Genomic DNA, 25,026 nt, shown 5'->3' with positions numbered 1-25,026 from the left:
GCCCGGAAGCCATTCCCACTCCGTGTATGCCGAGCGTAGGGAAACACACTGCACTCTTCCTTGGGACAGCTAGATTTCGTCAGCACGCCAACAGCTCCAGGAACTCTGTTCTCTCACGTCCTACATGCCATAGAAGTCTTCCTCATTGCCCTCATCTGAGCTGCACCTGGAAAAACCATCTGCTTTGCATTCCTTCTAAGAACTCGTGCTCGAAGACACCATATGATGAGGTCATAGCCGGCATGCATTCCTACTGTAACTAAAGCAGAGTTCTTCCTTTAAACTGCAGCATTTAAGAAGAGACTAAGGACCGAGAGCTTACTTAGAGAGTTCCGGGATGAGGGAGTTCCCTGCATGTTGAACACCCTGTGAAGAAAAGTTGATTCAGGGAGGGTACTAGTGTGTAGCTAGAGCCTCCTTTGACTTGTGAGAAAACACAAGGATGTAGGCTGCATGTTCACTGGAGACGGAGGTCAGGTCGCAGAAATCTTCCTTGCCCTTTTATTTTCCCGCTTTTTTTTGAGTATGCGGGCCTCTAACTGTTGTGGCCTCTCCCGTTGCGGATCACAGGCTCCAGAAGTGCAGGCCCAGCGGCCATGGCTCACGGGCCCAGCCGCTCTGCGTCCTGTGCGATCTTCCCGGACCGGGCCACGAACCTGTGTACCCCGCTTCGGCAGGCAGACTCTCAACCACTGCGCCACCAGGGAAACCCCGCTTGCCCATTTTGAAAGGTCCATTCATGCTGCCTGGAACCTTCCTAAAGTACAGGTTTCTAACGGGCCTGTAGTACGTGTAGGCAGCACTCGGGGAACAAAGGAATTTTCGCTAAATATACAGGGTGCTACCGTAGCCTGTTTAGGAGCGGCACATGATTATAGGCCTAACTTGAGCCTGCCTTGGTTGACGCAGTTCGCTAAACGCAGGACACCCTGCGAATAGAAGTTCATTCAGGGAAGGACCCATTGTGTTCCTTGAGGGAGAAAGGCTGCTTGTGTTCCACCTGCAACTATAGGAGACTTCTCCGTGTAACACTGCAGTGTTTTGCGAGAGGAAATGCTTATAGGCCTAACTAGAGCCTGTCTTGTTGGAGGCAGTTTGCTACACGCAGAAGTCTCTCCGAAAGAAGTCGATTCACGTCAGGGCCCATTGTGAACCTTCTGTGTCTTTGGACATCTTAAATTTACAGGTAAGTGTACTGCGTGTCTGCCTGCAAATACGGGGCTGATGGCACAAGGCGTGTTTCCCATTTTGAAAGTTCTATTCACGGGGCCTTGAATTTCCCGGAGAGGCATACTGTTCACGGCTCTGTGGAAACTGTAGGCTTGGCTCTGGGAAGAAATGGGGTTTTCTCTACTAAAACATGGTGCTTCCAAGGCCGGGTTGGGAGCTGATGCTGCCATTCTCTATACCTACGTGAAGACCAAAACTCAGCCGTTTCCTCGAGGTAAGTCCCTGAAATGCCCTGCTGAAGCGGAGGCATGCAGCAGTTTCAAAATGGACTTCGTCGCAGTGCAGGAAGGCTTTTTTAAATTGTTTTCTTTGTACACGGGGCTCTCACTGTCGTGGCCTCTCCCGATCCGGAGCAGAGACTACAGACGCGCAGGCTCAGCGGCCTGGGCTCTCGGGCCTATTCACTCCGGGGCATGTTGGAACTTCCCGGTCCGGGGCACGAACTCGTGTCTCCTGCATCGGCAGGCAGACCCTCCACCACTGCGCCAACAGGGAAGCCCGAAATTCTGCATTATTTTAACGTTAGCACACATTTCCGGACACAGAGAACACTCGCGTGGGCACCCTATACACCGCAAGGACACTGAGTAGCGGCAGGCTCTACTGTTCTGCTCAGAAACATCCAGGCCCGGAAGCCATTCCCAGTCACTCTGTGTATGCCGAGTGTAGGGTAACACACTGCACTCTTCCTTGGGACAGCTTGATTTCCTCAGCATGCCAACAGCTCCAGGAAGTCTGTTCTCTCACGTCCTATATGCCATAGAAGTCTTCCTCATTGCCCTCATCTGAGCTGCACCTGGAAAAACAAGCTGCTTCGCATTCCCTCTAAGAACTCGTACTCGAAGACACCATACCATGAGGACATAGCCGGCATGCATTCCTACTGTAATTCAAGCAGAGCTCTTCTTGTTAAACTGCAGCATTTAAGAAGAGACTGAGGACTGAGAGGCTACCTGGAGCATTCCAGGATTAAGGAGTTCCCTCCGTGTTGCACACCCTGTGAAGAAAAGTTGATTCAGGGAGGGGAGAAGCGTGTAGCTAGAGCCACATTTGACTTGTGAGAAAACACAAGGATATGCATGTTCCCTGGAGACGGAGGCCAGATCGCAGAAATCTTCCCTGCCCAATTATCTTCCCCCTTTTTTTGCAATATGCGGGCCTCTAACAGTTGGGGCCTCTCCCGTTGCAGATCACAGGCTCCAGAAGCGCAGGCCCAGCGGCCATGGCTCAGGGGCCCCACCGCTCTGCGTCATGTGTGATCTTCCCGGACCGGGCCACGAACCTGTGTGCCCGGCTTCGGCAGGCAGACTCAAACACAGCGTCACCAGGGAAGCCCGAAGTTCTGCATTTCTTTAACGTGAACACACGTTGCCGGACACTTAGAACACTCGCGTGGGCACCTTATCCCCTGCAAGGACACTGAGTAGCGGCAGGCTCCACTATTCTGCTCAGAAACATCCAGGCCCGGAAGCCATTCCCACTCCGTGTATGCCGAGCGTAGGGAAACACACTGCACTCTTCCTTGGGACAGCTAGATTTCGTCAGCACGCCAACAGCTCCAGGAAGTCTGTTCTCTCACGTCCTACATGCCATAGAAGTCTTCCTCATTGCCCTCATCTGAGCTGCACCTGGAAAAACCATCTGCTTCGCATTCCTTCTAAGAACTCGTGCTCGAAGACACCATATGATGAGGTCATAGCCGGCATGCATTCCTACTGTAACTAAAGCAGAGTTCTTCCTTTAAACTGCAGCATTTAAGAAGAGACTAAGGACCGAGAGCCTACTTAGAGAGTTCCGGGATGAGGGAGTTCCCTGCATGTTGAACACCCTGTGAAGAAAAGTTGATTCAGGGAGGGTACTAGTGTGTAGCTAGAGCCTCCTTTGACTTGTGAGAAAACACAAGGATGTAGGCTGCATGTTCACTGGAGACGGAGGCCAGGTCGCAGAATTCTTCCTTGCCCTGTTATTTTCCCGCTTTTTTTTGAGTATGCGGGCCTCTAACTGTTGTGGCCTCTCCCGTTGCGGATCACAGGCTCCAGAAGTGCAGGCCCAGCGGCCATGGCTCACGGGCCCAGCCGCTCTGCGTCCTGTGCGATCTTCCCGGACCGGGCCACGAACCTGTGTACCCCGCTTCGGCAGGCAGACTCTCAACCACTGCGCCACCAGGGAAACCCCGCTTGCCCATTTTGAAAGGTCCATTCATGCTGCCTGGAACCTTCCTAAAGTACAGGTTTCCAACGGGCTTGTAGTACGTGTAGGCAGCACTCGGGGAACAAAGGAATTTTCGCTAAATATACAGGGTGCTACCGTAGCCTGTTTAGGAGCGGCACATGATTATAGGCCTAACTTGAGCCTGCCTTGGTTGACGCAGTTCGCTAAACGCAGGACACCCTGCGAATAGAAGTTCATTCAGGGAAGGACCCATTGTGTTCCTTGAGGGAGAAAGGCTGCTTGTGTTCCACGTGCAACTATAGGAGACTTCTCCGTGTAACACTGCAGTGTTTTGCGAGAGGAAATGCTTATAGGCCTAACTAGAGCCTGTCTTGTTGGAGGCAGTTTGCTACACGCAGAAGTCTCTCCGAAAGAAGTCGATTCACGTCAGGGCCCATTGTGAACCTTCTGTGTCTTTGGACATCTTAAATTTACAGGTAAGCGAACTGTGTGTCTGCCTGCAAATACGGGGCTGATGGCACAAGGCGTGTTTCCCATTTTGAAAGTTCTATTCACGGGGCCTTGAATTTCCCGGAGAGGCATACTGTTCACGGCTCTGTGGAAACTGTAGGCTTGGCTCTGGGAAGAAATGGGGTTTTCTCTACTAAAACATGGTGCTTCCAAGGCCGGGTTGGGAGCTGATGCTGCCATTCTCTATACCTACGTGAAGACCAAAACTCAGCCGTTTCCTCGAGGTAAGTCCCTGAAATGCCCTGCTGAAGCGGAGGCATGCAGCAGTTTCAAAATGGACTTCGTCGCAGTGCAGGAAGGCTTTTTTAAATTTTTTTCTTTGTACACGGGGCTCTCACTGTCGTGGCCTCTCCCGATCCGGAGCAGAGACTACAGACGCGCAGGCTCAGCGGCCTGGGCTCTCGGGCCTATTCACTCCGGGGCATGTTGGAACTTCCCGGTCCGGGGCACGAACTCGTGTCTCCTGCATCGGCAGGCAGACCCTCCACCACTGCGCCAACAGGGAAGCCCGAAATTCTGCATTATTTTAACGTTAGCACACATTTCCGGACACAGAGAACACTCGCGTGGGCACCCTATACACCGCAAGGACACTGAGTAGCGGCAGGCTCTACTGTTCTGCTCAGAAACATCCAGGCCCGGAAGCCATTCCCAGTCACTCTGTGTATGCCGAGTGTAGGGCAACACACTGCACTCTTCCTTGGGACAGCTTGATTTCCTCAGCATGCCAACAGCTCCAGGAAGTCTGTTCTCTCACGTCCTACATGCCATAGAAGTCATCCTCATTGCCCTCATCTGAGCTACACCTGGAAAAACAAGCTGCTTCGCATTCCCTCTAAGAACTCATACTCGAAGACACCATACCATGAGGACATAGCCGGCATGCATTCCTACTGTAATTCAAGCAGAGCTCTTCCTGTTAAACTGCAGCATTTAAGAAGAGACTGAGGACTGAGAGGCTACCTGGAGCGTTCCAGGATGAAGGAGTTCCCTCCGTGTTGCACACCCTGTGAAGAAAAGTTGATTCAGGGAGGGGAGAAGCGTGTAGCTAGAGCCACATTTGACTTGTGAGAAAACACAAGGATATGCATGTTCCCTGGAGACGGAGGCCAGATCGCAGAAATCTTCCCTGCCCAATTATTTCCCCCCCTTTTTTTGCAATATGCGGGCCTCTAACAGTTGGGGCCTCTCCCGTTGCAGATCACAGGCTCCAGAAGCCCAGGCCCAGCGGCCATGGCTCAGGGGCCCCACCGCTCTGCGTCATGTGTGATCTTCCCGGACCGGGCCACGAACCTGTGTACCCGGCTTCGGCAGGCAGACTCAAACACAGCGTCACAAGGGAAGCCCGAAGTTCTGCATTTCTTTAACGTGAGCACACGTTGCCGGACACTTAGAACACTCGCGTGGGCACCTTATCCCCTGCAAGGACACTGAGTAGCGGCAGGCTCCACTATTCTGCTCAGAAACATCCAGGCCCGGAAGCCATTCCCACTCCGTGTATGCCGAGCGTAGGGAAACACACTGCACTCTTCCTTGGGACAGCTAGATTTCGTCAGCACGCCAACAGCTCCAGGAACTCTGTTCTCTCATGTCCTACATGCCATAGAAGTCTTCCTCATTGCCCTCATCTGAGCTGCACCTGGAAAAACCATCTGCTTCGCATTCCTTCTAAGAACTCGTGCTCGAAGACACCATATGATGAGGTCATAGCCGGCATGCATTCCTACTGTAACTAAAGCAGAGCTCTTCCTTTAAACTGCAGCATTTAAGAAGAGACTAAGGACCGAGAGCCTACTTAGAGAGTTCCGGGATGAGGGAGTTCCCTGCATGTTGAACACCCTGTGAAGAAAAGTTGATTCAGGGAGGGTACTAGTGTGTAGCTAGAGCCTCCTTTGACTTGTGAGAAAACACAAGGATGTAGGCTGCATGTTCACTGGAGACGGAGGCCAGGTCGCAGAAATCTTCCTTGCCCTGTTTTTTTCCTGCTTTTTTTTGAGTATGCGGGCCTCTAACTGTTGTGGCCTCTCCCGTTGCGGATCACAGGCTCCAGAAGTGCAGGCCCAGCGGCCATGGCTCACGGGCCCAGCCGCTCTGCGTCCTGTGCGATCTTCCCGGACCGGGCCACGAACCTGTGTACCCCGCTTCGGCAGGCAGACTCTCAACCACTGCGCCACCAGGGAAACCCCGCTTGCCCATTTTGAAAGGTCCATTCATGCTGCCTGGAACCTTCCTAAAGTACAGGTTTCTAAAGGGCCTGTAGTACGTGTAGGCAGCACTCGGGGAACAAAGGAATTTTCGCTAAATATACAGGGTGCTACCGTAGCCTGTTTAGGAGCGGCACATGATTATAGGCCTAACTTGAGCCTGCCTTGGTTGACGCAGTTCGCTAAACGCAGGACACCCTGCGAATAGAAGTTCATTCAGGGAAGGACCCATTGTGTTCCTTGAGGGAGAAAGGCTGCTTGTGTTCCACGTGCAACTATAGGAGACTTCTCCGTGTAACACTGCAGTGTTTTGCGAGAGGAAATGCTTATAGGCCTAACTAGAGCCTGTCTTGTTGGAGGCAGTTTGCTACACGCAGAAGTCTCTCCGAAAGAAGTCGATTCACGTCAGGACCCATTGTGAAACTTCTGTGTCTTTGGACATCTTAAATTTACAGGTAAGCGTACTGCGTGTGTGCCTGCAAATACGGGGCTGATGGCACAATGCGTGTTTCCAATTTTGAAAGTTCTATTCACGGGGCCTTGAATTTCCCGGAGAGGCATACTGTTCACGGCTCTGTGGAAACTGTAGGCTTGGCTCTGGGAAGAAATGGGGTTTTCTCTACTAAAACATGGTGCTTCCAAGGCCGGGTTGGGAGCTGATGCTGTCATTCTCTATACCTACGTGAAGACCAAAACTCAGCCGTTTCCTCGAGGTAAGTCCCTGAAATGCCCTGCTGAAGCGGAGGCATGCAGCAGTTTCAAAATGGACTTCGTCGCAGTGCAGGAAGGCATTTTTAAATTTTTTTGTTTGTACACGGGGCTCTCTCTGTCGTGGCCTCTCCCGATCCGGAGCAGAGACTACAGACGCGCAGGCTCAGCGGCCTGGGCTCTCGGGCCTATTCACTCCGGGGCATGTTGGAACTTCCCGGTCCGGGGCACGAACTCGTGTCTCCTGCATCGGCAGGCAGACCCTCCACCACTGCGCCAACAGGGAAGCCCGAAATTCTGCATTATTTTAACGTTAGCACACATTTCCGGACACAGAGAACACTCGCGTGGGCACCCTATACACCGCAAGGACACTGAGTAGCGGCAGGCTCTACTGTTCTGCTCAGAAACATCCAGGCCCGGAAGCCATTCCCAGTCACTCTGTGTATGCCGAGTGTAGGGCAACACACTGCACTCTTCCTTGGGACAGCTTGATTTCCTCAGCATGCCAACAGCTCCAGGAAGTCTGTTCTCTCACGTCCTATATGCCATAGAAGTCTTCCTCATTGCCCTCATCTGAGCTGCACCTGGAAAAACAAGCTGCTTCGCATTCCCTCTAAGAACTCGTACTCGAAGACACCACACCATGAGGACGTAGCTGGCATGCATTCCTACTGTAATTCAAGCAGAGATCTTCTTGTTAAACTGCAGCATTTAAGAAGAGACTGAGGACTGAGAGGCTACCTGAAGCGTTCCAGGATGAAGGAGTTCCCTCCGTGTTGCACACCCTGTGAAGAAAAGGTGATTCAGGGAGGGGAGAAGCGTGTAGCTAGAGCCACCTTTGACTTGTGAGAAAACACAAGGATATGCATGTTCCCTGGAGACGGAGGCCAGATCGCAGAAATCTTCCCTGCCCAATTATTTTCCCCCCTTTTTTTGCAATATGCGGGCCTCTAACAGTTGGGGCCTCTCCCGTTGCAGATCACAGGCTCCAGAAGCGCAGGCCCAGCGGCCATGGCTCAGGGGCCCCCCCACTCTGCGTCATGTGTGATCTTCCCGGACCGGGCCACGAACCTGTTTGCCCGGCTTCGGCAGGCAGACTCAAACACAGCGTCACCAGGGAAGCCCGAAGTTCTGCATTTCTTTAACGTGAGCACACGTTGCCGGACACTTAGAACACTCGCGTGGGCACCTTATTCCCTGCAAGGACACTGAGTAGCGGCAGGCTCCACTATTCTGCTCAGAAACATCCAGGCCCGGAAGCCATTCCCACTCCGTGTATGCCGAGCGTAGGGAAACACACTGCACTCTTCCTTGGGACAGCTAGATTTCGTCAGCACGCCAACAGCTCCAGGAACTCTGTTCTCTCACGTCCTACATGCCATAGAAGTCTTCCTCATTGCCCTCATCTGAGCTGCACCTGGAAAAACCATCTGCTTTGCATTCCTTCTAAGAACTCGTGCTCGAAGACACCATATGATGAGGTCATAGCCGGCATGCATTCCTACTGTAACTAAAGCAGAGTTCTTCCTTTAAACTGCAGCATTTAAGAAGAGACTAAGGACCGAGAGCTTACTTAGAGAGTTCCGGGATGAGGGAGTTCCCTGCATGTTGAACACCCTGTGAAGAAAAGTTGATTCAGGGAGGGTACTCGTGTGTAGCTAGAGCCTCCTTTGACTTGTGAGAAAACACAAGGATGTAGGCTGCATGTTCACTGGAGACGGAGGTCAGGTCGCAGAAATCTTCCTTGCCCTTTTATTTTCCCGCTTTTTTTTGCGTATGCGGGCCTCTAACTGTTGTGGCCTCTCCCGTTGCGGATCACAGGCTCCAGAAGTGCAGGCCCAGCGGCCATGGCTCACGGGCCCAGCCGCTCTGCGTCCTGTGCGATCTTCCCGGACCGGGCCACGAACCTGTGTACCCCGCTTCGGCAGGCAGACTCTCAACCACTGCGCCACCAGGGAAACCCCGCTTGCCCATTTTGAAAGGTCCATTCATGCTGCCTGGAACCTTCCTAAAGTACAGGTTTCTAACGGGCCTGTAGTACGTGTAGGCAGCACTCGGGGAACAAAGGAATTTTCGCTAAATATACAGGGTGCTACCGTAGCCTGTTTAGGAGCGGCACATGATTATAGGCCTAACTTGAGCCTGCCTTGGTTGACGCAGTTCGCTAAACGCAGGACACCCTGCGAATAGAAGTTCATTCAGGGAAGGACCCATTGTGTTCCTTGAGGGAGAAAGGCTGCTTGTGTTCCACCTGCAACTATAGGAGACTTCTCCGTGTAACACTGCAGTGTTTTGCGAGAGGAAATGCTTATAGGCCTAACTAGAGCCTGTCTTGTTGGAGGCAGTTTGCTACACGCAGAAGTCTCTCCGAAAGAAGTCGATTCACGTCAGGGCCCATTGTGAACCTTCTGTGTCTTTGGACATCTTAAATTTACAGGTAAGTGTACTGCGTGTCTGCCTGCAAATACGGGGCTGATGGCACAAGGCGTGTTTCCCATTTTGAAAGTTCTATTCACGGGGCCTTGAATTTCCCGGAGAGGCATACTGTTCACGGCTCTGTGGAAACTGTAGGCTTGGCTCTGGGAAGAAATGGGGTTTTCTCTACTAAAACATGGTGCTTCCAAGGCCGGGTTGGGAGCTGATGCTGCCATTCTCTATACCTACGTGAAGACCAAAACTCAGCCGTTTCCTCGAGGTAAGTCCCTGAAATGCCCTGCTGAAGCGGAGGCATGCAGCAGTTTCAAAATGGACTTCGTCGCAGTGCAGGAAGGCTTTTTTAAATTTTTTTCTTTGTACACGGGGCTCTCACTGTCGTGGCCTCTCCCGATCCGGAGCAGAGACTACAGACGCGCAGGCTCAGCGGCCTGGGCTCTCGGGCCTATTCACTCCGGGGCATGTTGGAACTTCCCGGTCCGGGGCACGAACTCGTGTCTCCTGCATCGGCAGGCAGACCCTCCACCACTGCGCCAACAGGGAAGCCCGAAATTCTGCATTATTTTAACGTTAGCACACATTTCCGGACACAGAGAACACTCGCGTGGGCACCCTATACACCGCAAGGACACTGAGTAGCGGCAGGCTCTACTGTTCTGCTCAGAAACATCCAGGCCCGGAAGCCATTCCCAGTCACTCTGTGTATGCCGAGTGTAGGGCAACACACTGCACTCTTCCTTGGGACAGCTTGATTTCCTCAGCATGCCAACAGCTCCAGGAAGTCTGTTCTCTCACGTCCTATATGCCATAGAAGTCTTCCTCATTGCCCTCATCTGAGCTGCACCTGGAAAAACAAGCTGCTTCGCATTCCCTCTAAGAACTCGTACTCGAAGACACCATACCATGAGGACATAGCCGGCATGCATTCCTACTGTAATTCAAGCAGAGCTCTTCTTGTTAAACTGCAGCATTTAAGAAGAGACTGAGGACTGAGAGGCTACCTGGAGCATTCCAGGATTAAGGAGTTCCCTCCGTGTTGCACACCCTGTGAAGAAAAGTTGATTCAGGGAGGGGAGAAGCGTGTAGCTAGAGCCACATTTGACTTGTGAGAAAACACAAGGATATGCATGTTCCCTGGAGACGGAGGCCAGATCGCAGAAATCTTCCCTGCCCAATTATCTTCCCCCTTTTTTTGCAATATGCGGGCCTTTAACAGTTGGGGCCTCTCCCGTTGCAGATCACAGGCTCCAGAAGCGCAGGCCCAGCGGCCATGGCTCAGGGGCCCCACCGCTCTGCGTCATGTGTGATCTTCCCGGACCGGGCCACGAACCTGTGTGCCCGGCTTCGGCAGGCAGACTCAAACACAGCGTCACCAGGGAAGCCCGAAGTTCTGCATTTCTTTAACGTGAGCACACGTTGCCGGACACTTAGAACACTCGCGTGGGCACCTTATCCCCTGCAAGGACACTGAGTAGCGGCAGGCTCCACTATTCTGCTCAGAAACATCCAGGCCCGGAAGCCATTCCCACTCCGTGTATGCCGAGCGTAGGGAAACACACTGCACTCTTCCTTGGGACAGCTAGATTTCGTCAGCACGCCAACAGCTCCAGGAAGTCTGTTCTCTCACGTCCTACATGCCATAGAAGTCTTCCTCATTGCCCTCATCTGAGCTGCACCTGGAAAAACCATCTACTTCGCATTCCTTCTAAGAACTCGTGCTCGAAGACACCATATGATGAGGTCATAGCCGGCATGCATTCCTACTGTAACTAAAGCAGAGTTCTTCCTTTAAACTGCAGCATTTAAGAAGAGACTAAGGACCGAGAGCCTACTTAGAGAGTTCCGGGATGAGGGAGTTCCCTGCATGTTGAACACCCTGTGAAGAAAAGTTGATTCAGGGAGGGTACTAGTGTGTAGCTAGAGCCTCCTTTGACTTGTGAGAAAACACAAGGATGTAGGCTGCATGTTCACTGGAGACGGAGGCCAGGTCGCAGAATTCTTCCTTGCCCTGTTATTTTCCCGCTTTTTTTTGAGTATGCGGGCCTCTAACTGTTGTGGCCTCTCCCGTTGCGGATCACAGGCTCCAGATGTGCAGGCCCAGCGGCCATGGCTCACGGGCCCAGCCGCTCTGCGTCCTGTGCGATCTTCCCGGACCGGGCCACGAACCTGTGTACCCCGCTTCGGCAGGCAGACTCTCAACCACTGCGCCACCAGGGAAACCCCGCTTGCCCATTTTGAAAGGTCCATTCATGCTGCCTGGAACCTTCCTAAAGTACAGGTTTCCAACGGGCTTGTAGTACGTGTAGGCAGCACTCGGGGAACAAAGGAATTTTCGCTAAATATACAGGGTGCTACCGTAGCCTGTTTAGGAGCGGCACATGATTATAGGCCTAACTTGAGCCTGCCTTGGTTGACGCAGTTCGCTAAACGCAGGACACCCTGCGAATAGAAGTTCATTCAGGGAAGGACCCATTGTGTTCCTTGAGGGAGAAAGGCTGCTTGTGTTCCACCTGCAACTATAGGAGACTTCTCCGTGTAACACTGCAGTGTTTTGCGAGAGGAAATGCTTATAGGCCTAACTAGAGCCTGTCTTGTTGGAGGCAGTTTGCTACACGCAGAAGTCTCTCCGAAAGAAGTCGATTCACGTCAGGGCCCATTGTGAACCTTCTGTGTCTTTGGACATCTTAAATTTACAGGTAAGCGAACTGTGTGTCTGCCTGCAAATACGGGGCTGATGGCACAAGGCGTGTTTCCCATTTTGAAAGTTCTAATCACGGGGCCTTGAATTTCCCGGAGAGGCATACTGTTCACGGCTCTGTGGAAACTGTAGGCTTGGCTCTGGGAAGAAATGGGGTTTTCTCTACTAAAACATGGTGCTTCCAAGGCCGGGTTGGGAGCTGATGCTGCCATTCTCTATACCTACGTGAAGACCAAAACTCAGCCGTTTCCTCGAGGTAAGTCCCTGAAATGCCCTGCTGAAGCGGAGGCATGCAGCAGTTTCAAAATGGACTTCGTCGCAGTGCAGGAAGGCTTTTTTAAATTTTTTTCTTTGTACACGGGGCTCTCACTGTCGTGGCCTCTCCCGATCCGGAGCAGAGACTACAGACGCGCAGGCTCAGCGGCCTGGGCTCTCGGGCCTATTCACTCCGGGGCATGTTGGAACTTCCCGGTCCGGGGCACGAACTCGTGTCTCCTGCATCGGCAGGCAGACCCTCCACCACTGCGCCAACAGGGAAGCCCGAAATTCTGCATTATTTTAACGTTAGCACACATTTCCGGACACAGAGAACACTCGCGTGGGCACCCTATACACCGCAAGGACACTGAGTAGCGGCAGGCTCTACTGTTCTGCTCAGAAACATCCAGGCCCGGAAGCCATTCCCAGTCACTCTGTGTATGCCGAGTGTAGGGCAACACACTGCACTCTTCCTTGGGACAGCTTGATTTCCTCAGCATGCCAACAGCTCCAGGAAGTCTGTTCTCTCACGTCCTACATGCCATAGAAGTCATCCTCATTGCCCTCATCTGAGCTACACCTGGAAAAACAAGCTGCTTCGCATTCCCTCTAAGAACTCATACTCGAAGACACCATACCATGAGGACATAGCCGGCATGCATTCCTACTGTAATTCAAGCAGAGTTCTTCCTGTTAAACTGCAGCATTTAAGAAGAGACTGAGGACTGAGAGGCTACCTGGAGCGTTCCAGGATGAAGGAGTTCCCTCCGTGTTGCACACCCTGTGAAGAAAAGTTGATTCAGGGAGGGAAGAAGCGTGTAGCTAGAGCCACATTTGACTTGTGAGAAAACACAAGGATATGCATGTTCCCTGGAGACGGAGGCCAGATCGCAGAAATCTTCCCTGCCCAATTATTTCCCCCCCTTTTTTTGCAATATGCGGGCCTCTAACAGTTGGGGCCTCTCCCGTTGCAGATCACAGGCTCCAGAAGCCCAGGCCCAGCGGCCATGGCTCAGGGGCCCCACCGCTCTGCGTCATGTGTGATCTTCCCGGACCGGGCCACGAACCTGTGTACCTGGCTTCGGCAGGCAGACTCAAACACAGCGTCACAAGGGAAGCCCGAAGTTCTGCATTTCTTTAACGTGAGCACACGTTGCCGGACACTTAGAACACTCGCGTGGGCACCTTATCCCCTGCAAGGACACTGAGTAGCGGCAGGCTCCACTATTCTGCTCAGAAACATCCAGGCCCGGAAGCCATTCCCACTCCGTGTATGCCGAGTGTAGGGAAACACACTGCACTATTCCTTGGGACAGCTAGATTTCGTCAGCATGCCAACAGCTCCAGGAACTCTGTTCTCTCACGTCCTACATGCCATAGAAGTCTTCCTCATTGCCCTCATCTGAGCTGCACCTGGAAAAACCATCTGCTTCGCATTCCTTCTAAGAACTCGTGCTCGAAGACACCATATGATGAGGTCATAGCCGGCATGCATTCCTACTGTAACTAAAGCAGAGCTCTTCCTTTAAACTGCAGCATTTAAGAAGAGACTAAGGACCGAGAGCCTACTTAGAGAGTTCCGGGATGAGGGAGTTCCCTGCATGTTGAACACCCTGTGAAGAAAAGTTGATTCAGGGAGGGTACTAGTGTGTAGATAGAGCCTCCTTTGACTTGTGAGAAAACACAAGGATGTAGGCTGCATGTTCACTGGAGACGGAGGCCAGGTCGCAGAAATCTTCCTTGCCCTTTTATTTTCCTGCTTTTTTTTGAGTATGCGGGTCTCTAACTGTTGTGGCCTCTCCTGTTGCGGATCACAGGCTCCAGAAGTGCAGGCCCAGCGGCCATGGCTCACGGGCCCAGCTGCTCTGCGTCCTGTGCGATCTTCCCGGACCGGGCCACGAACCTGTGTACCCCGCTTCGGCAGGCAGACTCTCAACCACTGCGCCACCAGGGAAATCCCGCTTGCCCATTTTGAAAGGTCCATTCATGCTGCCTGGAACCTTCCTAAAGTACAGGTTTCTAACGGGCCTGTAGTACGTGTAGGCAGCACTCGGGGAACAAAGGAATTTTCGCTAAATATACAGGGTGGTACCGTAGCCTGTTTAGGAGCGGCACATGATTATAAGCCTAACTTGAGCCTGCCTTGGTTGACGCAGTTCTCTAAACGCAGGACACCCTGCGAATAGAAGTTCATTCAGGGAAGGACCCATTGTGTTCCTCGAGGGAGAAAGGCTGCTTGTGTTCCACCTGCAACTATAGGAGACTTCTCCGTGTAACACTGCAGTGTTTTGCGAGAGGAAATGCTTATAGGCCTAACTAGAGCCTGTCTTGTTGGAGGCAGTTTGCTACACGCAGAAGTCTCCGAAAGAAGTCGATTCACGTCAGGGCCCATTGTGAACCTTCTGTGTCTTTGGGCATCTTAAATTTACAGGTAAGCGTACTGCGTGTCTGCCTGCAAATACGGGGCTGATGGCACAAGGCGTGTTTCCCATTTTGAAAGTTCTATTCACGGGGCCTTGAATTTCCCGGAGAGGCATACTGTTCACGGCTCTGTGGAAACTGTAGGCTTGGCTCTGGGAAGAAATGGGGTTTTCTCTACTAAAACATGGTGCTTCCAAGGCCGGGTTGGGAGCTGATGCTGCCATTCTCTATACCTACGTGAAGACCAAAACTCAGCCGTTTCCTCGAGGTAAGTCCCTGAAATGCCCTGCTGAAGCGGAGGCATGCAGCAGTTTCAAAATGGACTTCGTCGCAGTGCAGGAAGGCTTTTTTAAATTTTTTTCTTTGTACACGGGGCTCTCACTGTCGTGGCCTCTCCCGATCCGGAGCAGAGACTACAGACGCGCAGGCTCAGCGGCCTGGGCTCTCGGGCCTATTCACTCCGGGGCATGTTGGAACTTCCCGGTCCGGGGCACGAACTCGTGTCTCCTGCATCGGCAGGCAGACCCTCCACCACTGCGCCAACAGGGAAGCCCGAAAGTCTGCATTATTTTAACGTTAGCACACATTTCCGGACACAGAGAACACTCGCGTGGGCACCCTATACACCGCAAGGACACTGAGTAGCGGCAGGCTCTACTGTTCTGCTCAGAAACATCCAGGCCCGGAAGCCATTCCCAGTCACTCTGTGTATGCCGAGTGTAGGGCAACACACTGCACTCTTCCTTGGGACAGCTTGATTTCCTCAGCATGCCAACAGCTCCAGGAAGTCTGTTCTCTCACGTCCTATATGCCATAGAAGTCTTCCTCATTGCCCTCATCTGAGCTGCACCTGGAAAAACAAGCTGCTTCGCATTCCCTCTAAGAACTCATACTCGAAGACACCATACCATGAGGACATAGCCGGCATGCATTCCTACTGTAATTCAAGCAGAGCTCTTCTTGTTAAACTGCAGCATTTAAGAAGAGACTGAGGACTGAGAGGCTACCTGGAGCGTTCCAGGATGAAGGAGTTCCCTCCGTGTTGCACACCCTGTGAAGAAAAGTTGATTCAGGGAGGGGAGAAGCGTGTAGCTAGAGCCACCTTTGACTTGTGAGAAAACACAAGGATATGCATGTTCCCTGGAGACGGAGGCCGGATCGCAGAAATCTTCCCTGCCCAATTATTTTCCCCCCTTTCTTTGAAATATGCGGGCCTCTAACAGTTGGGGCCTCTCCCGTTGCAGATCACAGGCTCCAGAAGCGCAGGCCCAGCGGCCATGGCTCAGGGGCCCCACCGCTCTGCGTCATGTGTGATCTTCCCGGACCGGGCCACGAACCTGTGTGCCCGGCTTCGGCAGGCAGACTCAAACACAGCGTCACCAGGGAAGCCCGAAGTTCTGCATTTCTTTAACGTGAGCACACGTTGCCGGACACTTAGAACACTCGCATGGGCACCTTATTCCCTGCAAGGACACTGAGTAGCGGCAGGCTCCACTATTCTGCTCAGAAACATCCAGGCCCGGAAGCCATTCCCACTCCGTGTATGCCGAGCATAGGGAAACACACTGCACTCTTCCTTGGGACAGCTAGATTTCGTCAGCACGCCAACAGCTCCAGGAACTCTGTTCTCTCACGTCCTACATGCCATAGAAGTCTTCCTCATTGCCCTCATCTGAGCTGCACCTGGAAAAACCATCTGCTTCGAATTCCTTCTAAGAACTCGTGCTCGAAGACACCATATGATGAGGTCATAGCCGACATGCATTCCTACTGTAACTAAAGCAGAGTTCTTCCTTTAAACTGCAGCATTTAAGAAGAGACTAAGGACCGAGAGCCTACTTAGAGAGTTCCGGGATGAGGGAGTTCCCTGCATGTTGAACACCCTGTGAAGAAAAGTTGATTCAGGGAGGGTACTAGTGTGTAGCTAGAGCCTCCTTTGACTTGTGAGAAAACACAAGGATGTAGGCTGCATGTTCACTGGAGACGGAGGCCAGGTCGCAGAAATCTTCCTTGCTCTTTTATTTTCCCGCTTTTTTTTGAGTATGCAGGCCTCTAACTGTTGTGGCCTCTCCCGTTGCGGATCACAGGCTCCAGAAGTGCAGGCCCAGCGGCCATGGCTCACGGGCCCAGCCGCTCTGCGTCCTGTGCGATCTTCCCGGACCGGGCCACGAACCTGTGTACCCCGCTTCGGCAGGCAGACTCTCAACCACTGCGCCACCAGGGAAACCCCGCTTGCCCATTTTGAAAGGTCCATTCATGCTGCCTGGAACCTTCCTAAAGTACAGGTTTCTAACGGGCCTGTAGTACGTGTAGGCAGCACTCGGGGAACAAAGGAATTTTCGCTAAATATACAGGGTGCTACCGTAGCCTGTTTAGGAGCGGCACATGATTATAGGCCTAACTTGAGCCTGCCTTGGTTGACGCAGTTCGCTAAACGCAGGACACCCTGCGAATAGAAGTTCATTCAGGGAAGGACCCATTGTGTTCCTTGAGGGAGAAAGGCTGCTTGTGTTCCACCTGCAACTATAGGAGACTTCTCCGTGTAACACTGCAGTGTTTTGCGAGAGGAAATGCTTATAGGCCTAACTAGGGCCTGTCTTGTTGGAGGCAGTTTGCTACACGCAGAAGTCTCTCCGAAAGAAGTCGATTCACGTCAGGGCCCATTGTGAACCTTCTGTGTCTTTGGGCATCTTAAATTTACAGGTAAGCGTACTGCGTGTCTGCCTGCAAATACGGGGCTGATGGCACAAGGCGTGTTTCCCATTTTGAAAGTTCTATTCACGGGGCCTTGAATTTCCCGGAGAGGCATACTGTTCACGGCTCTGTGGAAACTGTAGGCTTGGCTCTGGGAAGAAATGGGGTTTTCTCTACTAAAACATGGTGCTTCCAAGGCCGGGTTGGGAGCTGATGCTGCCATTCTCTATACCTACGTGAAGACCAAAACTCAGCCGTTTCCTCGAGGTAAGTCCCTGAAATGCCCTGCTGAAGCGGAGGCATGCAGCAGTTTCAAAATGGACTTCGTCGCAGTGCAGGAAGGCTTTTTTAAATTTTTTTCTTTGTACACGGGGCTCTCACTGTCGTGGCCTCTCCCGATCCGGAGCAGAGACTACAGACGCGCAGGCTCAGCGGCCTGGGCTCTCGGGCCTATTCACTCCGGGGCATGTTGGAACTTCCCGGTCCGGGGCACGAACTCGTGTCTCCTGCATCGGCAGGCAGACCCTCCACCACTGCGCCAACAGGGAAGCCCGAAATTCTGCATTATTTTAACGTTAGCACACATTTCCGGACACAGAGAACACTCGCGTGGGCACCCTATACACCGCAAGGACACTGAGTAGCGGCAGGCTCTACTGTTCTGCTCAGAAACATCCAGGCCCGGAAGCCATTCCCAGTCACTCTGTGTATGCCGAGTGTAGGGCAACACACTGCACTCTTCCTTGGGACAGCTTGATTTCCTCAGCATGCCAACAGCTCCAGGAAGTCTGTTCTCTCACGTCCTACATGCCATAGAAGTCTTCCTCATTGCCCTCATCTGAGCTGCACCTGGAAAAACAAGCTGCTTCGCATTCCCTCTAAGAACTCATACTCGAAGACACCATACCATGAGGACATAGCCGGCATGCATTCCTACTGTAATTCAAGCAGAGCTCTTCTTGTTAAACGGCAGCATTTAAGAAGAGACTGAGGACTGAGAGGCTACCTGGAGCGTTCCAGGATGAAGGAGTTCCCTCCGTGTTGCACACCCTGTGAAGAAAAGTTGATTCAGGGAGGGGAGAAGCGTGTAGCTAGAGCCACCTTTGACTTGTGAGAAAACACAAGGATATGCATGTTCCCTGGAGACGGAGGCCGGATCGCAGAAATCTTCCCTGCCCAATTATTTTCCCCCCTTTCTTTGCAATATGCGGGCCTCTAACAGTTGGGGCCTCTCCCGTTGCAGATCACAGGCTCCAGAAGCGCAGGCCCAGCGGCCATGGCTCAGGGACCCCACCGCTCTGCGTCATGTGTGATCTTCCCGGACCGGGCCACGAACCTGTGTGCCCGGCTTCGGCAGGCAGACTCAAACACAGCGTCACCAGGGAAGCCCGAAGTTCTGCATTTCTTTAACGTGAGCACACGTTGCCGGACACTTAGAACACTCGCGTGGGCACCTTATCCCCTGCAAGGACACTGAGTAGCGGCAGGCTCCACTATTCTGCTCAGAAACATCCAGGCCCGGAAGCCATTCCCACTCCGTGTATGCCGAGCGTAGGGAAACACACTGCACTCTTCCTTGGGACAGCTAGATTTCGTCAGCACGCCAACAGCTCCAGGAACTCTGTTCTCTCACGTCCTACATGCCATAGAAATCTTCCTCATTGCCCTCATCTGAGCTGCACCTGGAAAAGCCATCTGCTTCGCATTCCTTCTAAGAACTCGTGCTCGAAGACACCATATGATGAGGTCATAGCCGGCATGCATTCCTACTGTAACTAAAGCAGAGTTCTTCTTTTAAACTGCAGCATTTAAGAAGAGACTAAGGACCGAGAGCCTACTTAGAGAGTTCCGGGATGAGGGAGTTCCCTGCATGTTGAACACCTTGTGAAGAAAAGTTGATTCAGGGAGGGTACTAGTGTGTAGCTAGAGCCTCCTTTGACTTGTGAGAAAACACAAGGATGTAGGCTGCATGTTCACTGGAGACGGAGGCCAGGTCGCAGAAATCTTCCTTGCCCTTTTATTTTCCCGCTTTTTTTTGAGTATGCGGGCCTCTAACTGTTGTGGCCTCTCCCGTTGCGGATCACAGGCTCCAGAAGTGCAGGCCCAGCGGCTGTGGCTCACGGGCCCAGCCGCTCTGCGTCCTGTGCGATCTTCCCGGACCGGGCCACGAACCTGTGTACCCCGCTTCGGCAGGCAGACTCTCAACCACTGCGCCACCAGGGAAACCCCGCTTGCCCATTTTGAAAGGTCCATTTATGCTGCCTGGAACCTTCCTAAAGTACAGGTTTCTAACGGGCCTGTAGTACGTGTAGGCAGCACTCGGGTAACAAAGGAATTTTCGCTAAATATACAGGGTGCTACCGTAGCCTGTTTAGGAGCGGCACATGATTATAGGCCTAACTTGAGCCTGCCTTGGTTGACGCAGTTCGCTAAACGCAGGACACCCTGCGAATAGAAGTTCATTCAGGGAAGGACCCATTGTGTTCCTTGAGGGAGAAAGGCTGCTTGTGTTCCACCTGCAACTATAGGAGACTTCTCCGTGTAACACTGTAGTGTTTTGCGAGAGGAAATGCTTATAGGCCTAACTAGAGCCTGTCTTGTTGGAGGCAGTTTGCTACACGCAGAAGTCTCTCCGAAAGAAGTCGATTCACGTCAGGGCCCATTGTGAACCTTCTGTGTCTTTGGGCATCTTAAATTTACAGGTAAGTGTACTGCGTGTCTGCCTGCAAATACGGGGCTGATGGCACAAGGCGTGTTTCCCATTTTGAAAGTTCTATTCACGGGGTCTTGAATTTCCCGGAGAGGCATACTGTTCACGGCTCTGTGGAAACTGTAGGCTTGGCTCTGGGAAGAAATGGGGTTTTCTCTACTAAAACATGGTGCTTCAGGCCGGGTTGGGAGCTGATGCTGCCATTCTCTATACCTACGTGAAGACCAAAACTCAGCCGTTTCCTCGAGGTAAGTCCCTGAAATGCCCTGCTGAAGCGGAGGCATGCAGCAGTTTCAAAATGGACTTCGTCGCAGTGCAGGAAGGCTTTTTTAAATTTTTTTCTTTGTACACGGGGCTCTCACTTTCGTGGCCTCTCCCGATCCGGAGCAGAGACTACAGACGCGCAGGCTCAGCGGCCTGGGCTCTCGGGCCTATTCACTCCGGGGCATGTTGGAACTTCCCGGTCCGGGGCACGAACTCGTGTCTCCTGCATCGGCAGGCAGACCCTCCACCACTGCGCCAACAGGGAAGCCCGAAATTCTGCATTATTTTAACGTTAGCACACATTTCCGGACACAGAGAACACTCGCGTGGGCACCCTATACACCGCAAGTACACTGAGTAGCGGCAGGCTCTACTGTTCTGCTCAGAAACATCCAGGCCCGGAAGCCATTCCCAGTCACTCTGTGTATGCCGAGTGTAGGGCAACACACTGCACTCTTCCTTGGGACAGCTTGATTTCCTCAGCATGCCAACAGCTCCAGGAAGTCTGTTCTCTCACGTCCTATATGCCATAGAAGTCTTCCTCATTGCCCTCATCTGAGCTGCACCTGGAAAAACAAGCTGCTTCGCATTCCCTCTAAGAACTCATACTCGAAGACACCATACCATGAGGACATAGCCGGCATGCATTCCTACTGTAATTCAAGCAGAGCTCTTCTTGTTAAACTGCAGCATTTAAGAAAAAACTGAGGACTGAGAGGCTACCTGGAGCGTTCCAGGATGAAGGAGTTCCCTCCGTGTTGCACACCCTGTGAAGAAAAGTTGATTCAGGGAGGGGAGAAGCGTGTAGCTAGAGCCACCTTTGACTTGTGAGAAAACACAAGGATATGCATGTTCCCTGGAGACGGAGGCCAGATCGCAGAAATCTTCCCTGCCCAATTATCTTCCCCCCTTTTTTTGCAATATGCGGGCCTCTAACAGTTGGGGCCTCTCCCGTTGCAGATCACAGGTTCCAGGAGCGCAGGCCCAGCGGCCATGGCTCAGGGGCCCCACCGCTCTGCGTCATGTGTGATCTTCCCGGACCGGGCCACGAACCTGTGTGCCCGGCTTCGGCAGGCAGACTCAAACACAGCGTCACCAGGGAAGCCCGAAGTTCTGCATTTCTTTAACGTGAGCACACGTTGCCGGACACTTAGAACACTCGCGTGGGCACCTTATCCCCTGCAAGGACACTGAGTAGCGGCAGGCTCCACTATTCTGCTCAGAAACATCCAGGCCCGGAAGCCATTCCCACTCCGTGTATGCCGAGCGTAGGGAAACACACTGCACTCTTCCTTGGGACAGCTAGATTTCTTCAGCACGCCAACAGCTCCAGGAACTCTGTTCTCTCACGTCCTACATGCCATAGAAGTCTTCCTCATTGCCCTCATCTGAGCTGCACCTGGAAAAGCCATCTGCTTCGCATTCCTTCTAAGAACTCGTGCTCGAAGACACCATATGATGAGGTCATAGCCGGCATGCATTCCTACTGTAACTAAAGCAGAGTTCTTCTTTTAAACTGCAGCATTTAAGAAGAGACTAAGGACCGAGAGCCTACTTAGAGAGTTCCGGGATGAGGGAGTTCCCTGCATGTTGAACACCCTGTGAAGAAAAGTTGATTCAGGGAGGGTACTAGTGTGTAGCTAGAGCCTCCTTTGACTTGTGAGAAAACACAAGGATGTAGGCTGCATGTTCACTGGAGACGGAGGCCAGGTCGCAGAAATCTTCCTTGCCCTTTTATTTTCCCGCTTTTTTTTGAGTATGCGGGCCTCTAACTGTTGTGGCCTCTCCTGTTGCGGATCACAGGCTCCAGAAGTGCAGGCCCAGCGGCCGTGGCTCACGGGCCCAGCCGCTCTGCGTCCTGTGCGATCTTCCCGGACCGGGCCACGAACCTGTGTACCCCGCTTCGGCAGGCAGACTCTCAACCACTGCGCCACCAGGGAAACCCCGCTTGCCCATTTTGAAAGGTCCATTCATGCTGCCTGGAACCTTCCTAAAGTACAGGTTTCTAACGGGCCTGTAGTACGTGTAGGCAGCACTCGGGGAACAAAGGAATTTTCGCTAAATATACAGGGTGCTACCGTAGCCTGTTTAGGAGCGGCACGTGATTATAGGCCTAACTTGAGCCTGCCTTGGTTGACGCAGTTCGCTAAACGCAGGACACCCTGCGAATAGAAGTTCATTCAGGGAAGGACCCATTGTGTTCCTTGAGGGAGAAAGGCTGCTTGTGTTCCACCTGCAACTATAGGAGACTTCTCCGTGTAACACTGCAGTGTTTTGCGAGAGGAAATGCTTATAGGCCTAACTAGAGCCTGTCTTGTTGGAGGCAGTTTGCTACACGCAGAAGTCTCTCCGAAAGAAGTCGATTCACGTCAGGGCCCATTGTGAAACTTCTATGTCTTTGGGCATCTTAAATTTACAGGTAAGCGTACTGCGTGTCTGCCTGCAAATACGGGGCTGATGGCACAAGGCGTGTTTCCCATTTTGAAAGTTCTATTCACGGGGCCTTGAATTTACCGGAGAGGCATACTGTTCACGGCTCTGTGGAAACTGTAGGCTTGGCTCTGGGAAGAAATGGGGTTTTCTCTACTAAAACATGGTGCTTCCAAGGCCGGGTTGGGAGCTGATGCTGCCATTCTCTATACCTACGTGAAGACCAAAACTCAGCCGTTTCCTCGAGGTAAGTCCCTGAAATGCCCTGCTGAAGCGGAGGCATGCAGCAGTTTCAAAATGGACTTCGTCGCAGTGCAGGAAGGCTTTTTTAAATTGTTTTCTTTGTACACGGGGCTCTCACTGTCGTGGCCTCTCCCGATCCGGAGCAGAGACTACAGACGCGCAGGCTCAGCGGCCTGGGCTCTCGGGCCTATTCACTCCGGGGCATGTTGGAACTTCCCGGTCCGGGGCACGAACTCGTGTCTCCTGCATCGGCAGGCAGACCCTCCACCACTGCGCCAACAGGGAAGCCCGAAAGTCTGCATTATTTTAACGTTAGCACACATTTCCGGACACAGAGAACACTCGCGTGGGCACCCTATACACCGCAAGGACACTGAGTAGCGGCAGGCTCTACTGTTCTGCTCAGAAACATCCAGGCCCGGAAGCCATTCCCAGTCACTCTGTGTATGCCGAGTGTAGGGCAACACACTGCACTCTTCCTTGGGACAGCTTGATTTCCTCAGCATGCCAACAGCTCCAGGAAGTCTGTTCTCTCACGTCCTATATGCCATAGAAGTCTTCCTCATTGCCCTCATCTGAGCTGCACCTGGAAAAACAAGCTGCTTCGCATTCCCTCTAAGAACTCATACTCGAAGACACCATACCATGAGGACATAGCCGGCATGCATTCCTACTGTAATTCAAGCAGAGCTCTTCTTGTTAAACTGCAGCATTTAAGAAGAGACTGAGGACTGAGAGGCTACCTGGAGCGTTCCAGGATGAAGGAGTTCCCTCCGTGTTGCACACCCTGTGAAGAAAAGTTGATTCAGGGAGGGGAGAGGCGTATAGCTAGAGCCACCTTTGACTTGTGAGAAAACACAAGGATATGCATGTTCCCTGGAGACGGAGGCCAGATCGCAGAAATCTTCCCTGCCCAATTATCTTCCCCCCTTTTTTTGCAATATGCGGGCCTCTAACAGTTGGGGCCTCTCCCGTTGCAGATCACAGGCTCCAGAAGCGCAGGCCCAGCGGCCATGGCTCAGGGGCCCCACCGCTCTGCGTCATGTGTGATCTTCCCGGACCGGGCCACGAACCTGTGTGCCCGGCTTCGGCAGGCAGACTCAAACACAGCGTCACCAGGGAAGCCCGAAGTTCTGCATTTCTTTAACGTGAGCACACGTTGCCGGACACTTAGAACACTCGCGTGGGCACCTTATCCCCTGCAAGGACACTGAGTAGCGGCAGGCTCCACTATTCTGCTCAGAAACATCCAGGCCCGGAAGCCATTCCCACTCCGTGTATGCCGAGCGTAGGGAAACACACTGCACTCTTCCTTGGGACAGCTAGATTTCGTCAGCACGCCAACAGCTCCAGGAACTCTGTTCTCTCACGTCCTACATGCCATAGAAGTCTTCCTCATTGCCCTCATCTGAGCTGCACCTGGAAAAGCCATCTGCTTCGCATTCCTTCTAAGAACTCGTGCTCGAAGACACCATATGATGAGGTCATAGCCGGCATGCATTCCTACTGTAACTAAAGCAGAGTTCTTCCTTTAAACTGCAGCATTTAAGAAGAGACTAAGGACCGAGAGCCTACTTAGAGAGTTCCGGGATGAGGGAGTTCCCTGCATGTTGAACACCCTGTGAAGAAAAGTTGATTCAGGGAGGGTACTAGTGTGTAGCTAGAGCCTCCTTTGACTTGTGAGAAAACACAAGGATGTAGGCTGCATGTTCACTGGAGACGGAGGCCAGGTCGCAGAAATCTTCCTTGCCCTTTTATTTTCCCGCTTTTTTTTGAGTATGCGGGCCTCTAACTGTTGTGGCCTCTCCCGTTGCGGATCACAGGCTCCAGAAGTGCAGGCCCAGCGGCCATGGCTCACGGGCCCAGCTGCTCTGCGTCCTGTGCGATCTTCCCGGACCGGGCCACGAACCTGTGTACCCCGCTTCGGCAGGCAGACTCTCAACCACTGCGCCACCAGGGAAACCCCGCTTGCCCATTTTGAAAGGTCCATTCATGCTGCCTGGAACCTTCCTAAAGTACAGGTTTCCAACGGGCCTGTAGTACGTGTA

The sequence above is a fragment of the Delphinapterus leucas genome, chromosome 21 (assembly GCF_059928025.1).
Source record: "Delphinapterus leucas isolate spDelLeu-1000000601 "Yukka" chromosome 21, BTC_Dleu_Yukka2, whole genome shotgun sequence".
NCBI classification, from domain to species: domain Eukaryota; kingdom Metazoa; phylum Chordata; class Mammalia; order Artiodactyla; family Monodontidae; genus Delphinapterus; species Delphinapterus leucas.
Note: the sequence above shows the minus strand (reverse complement) of the source record.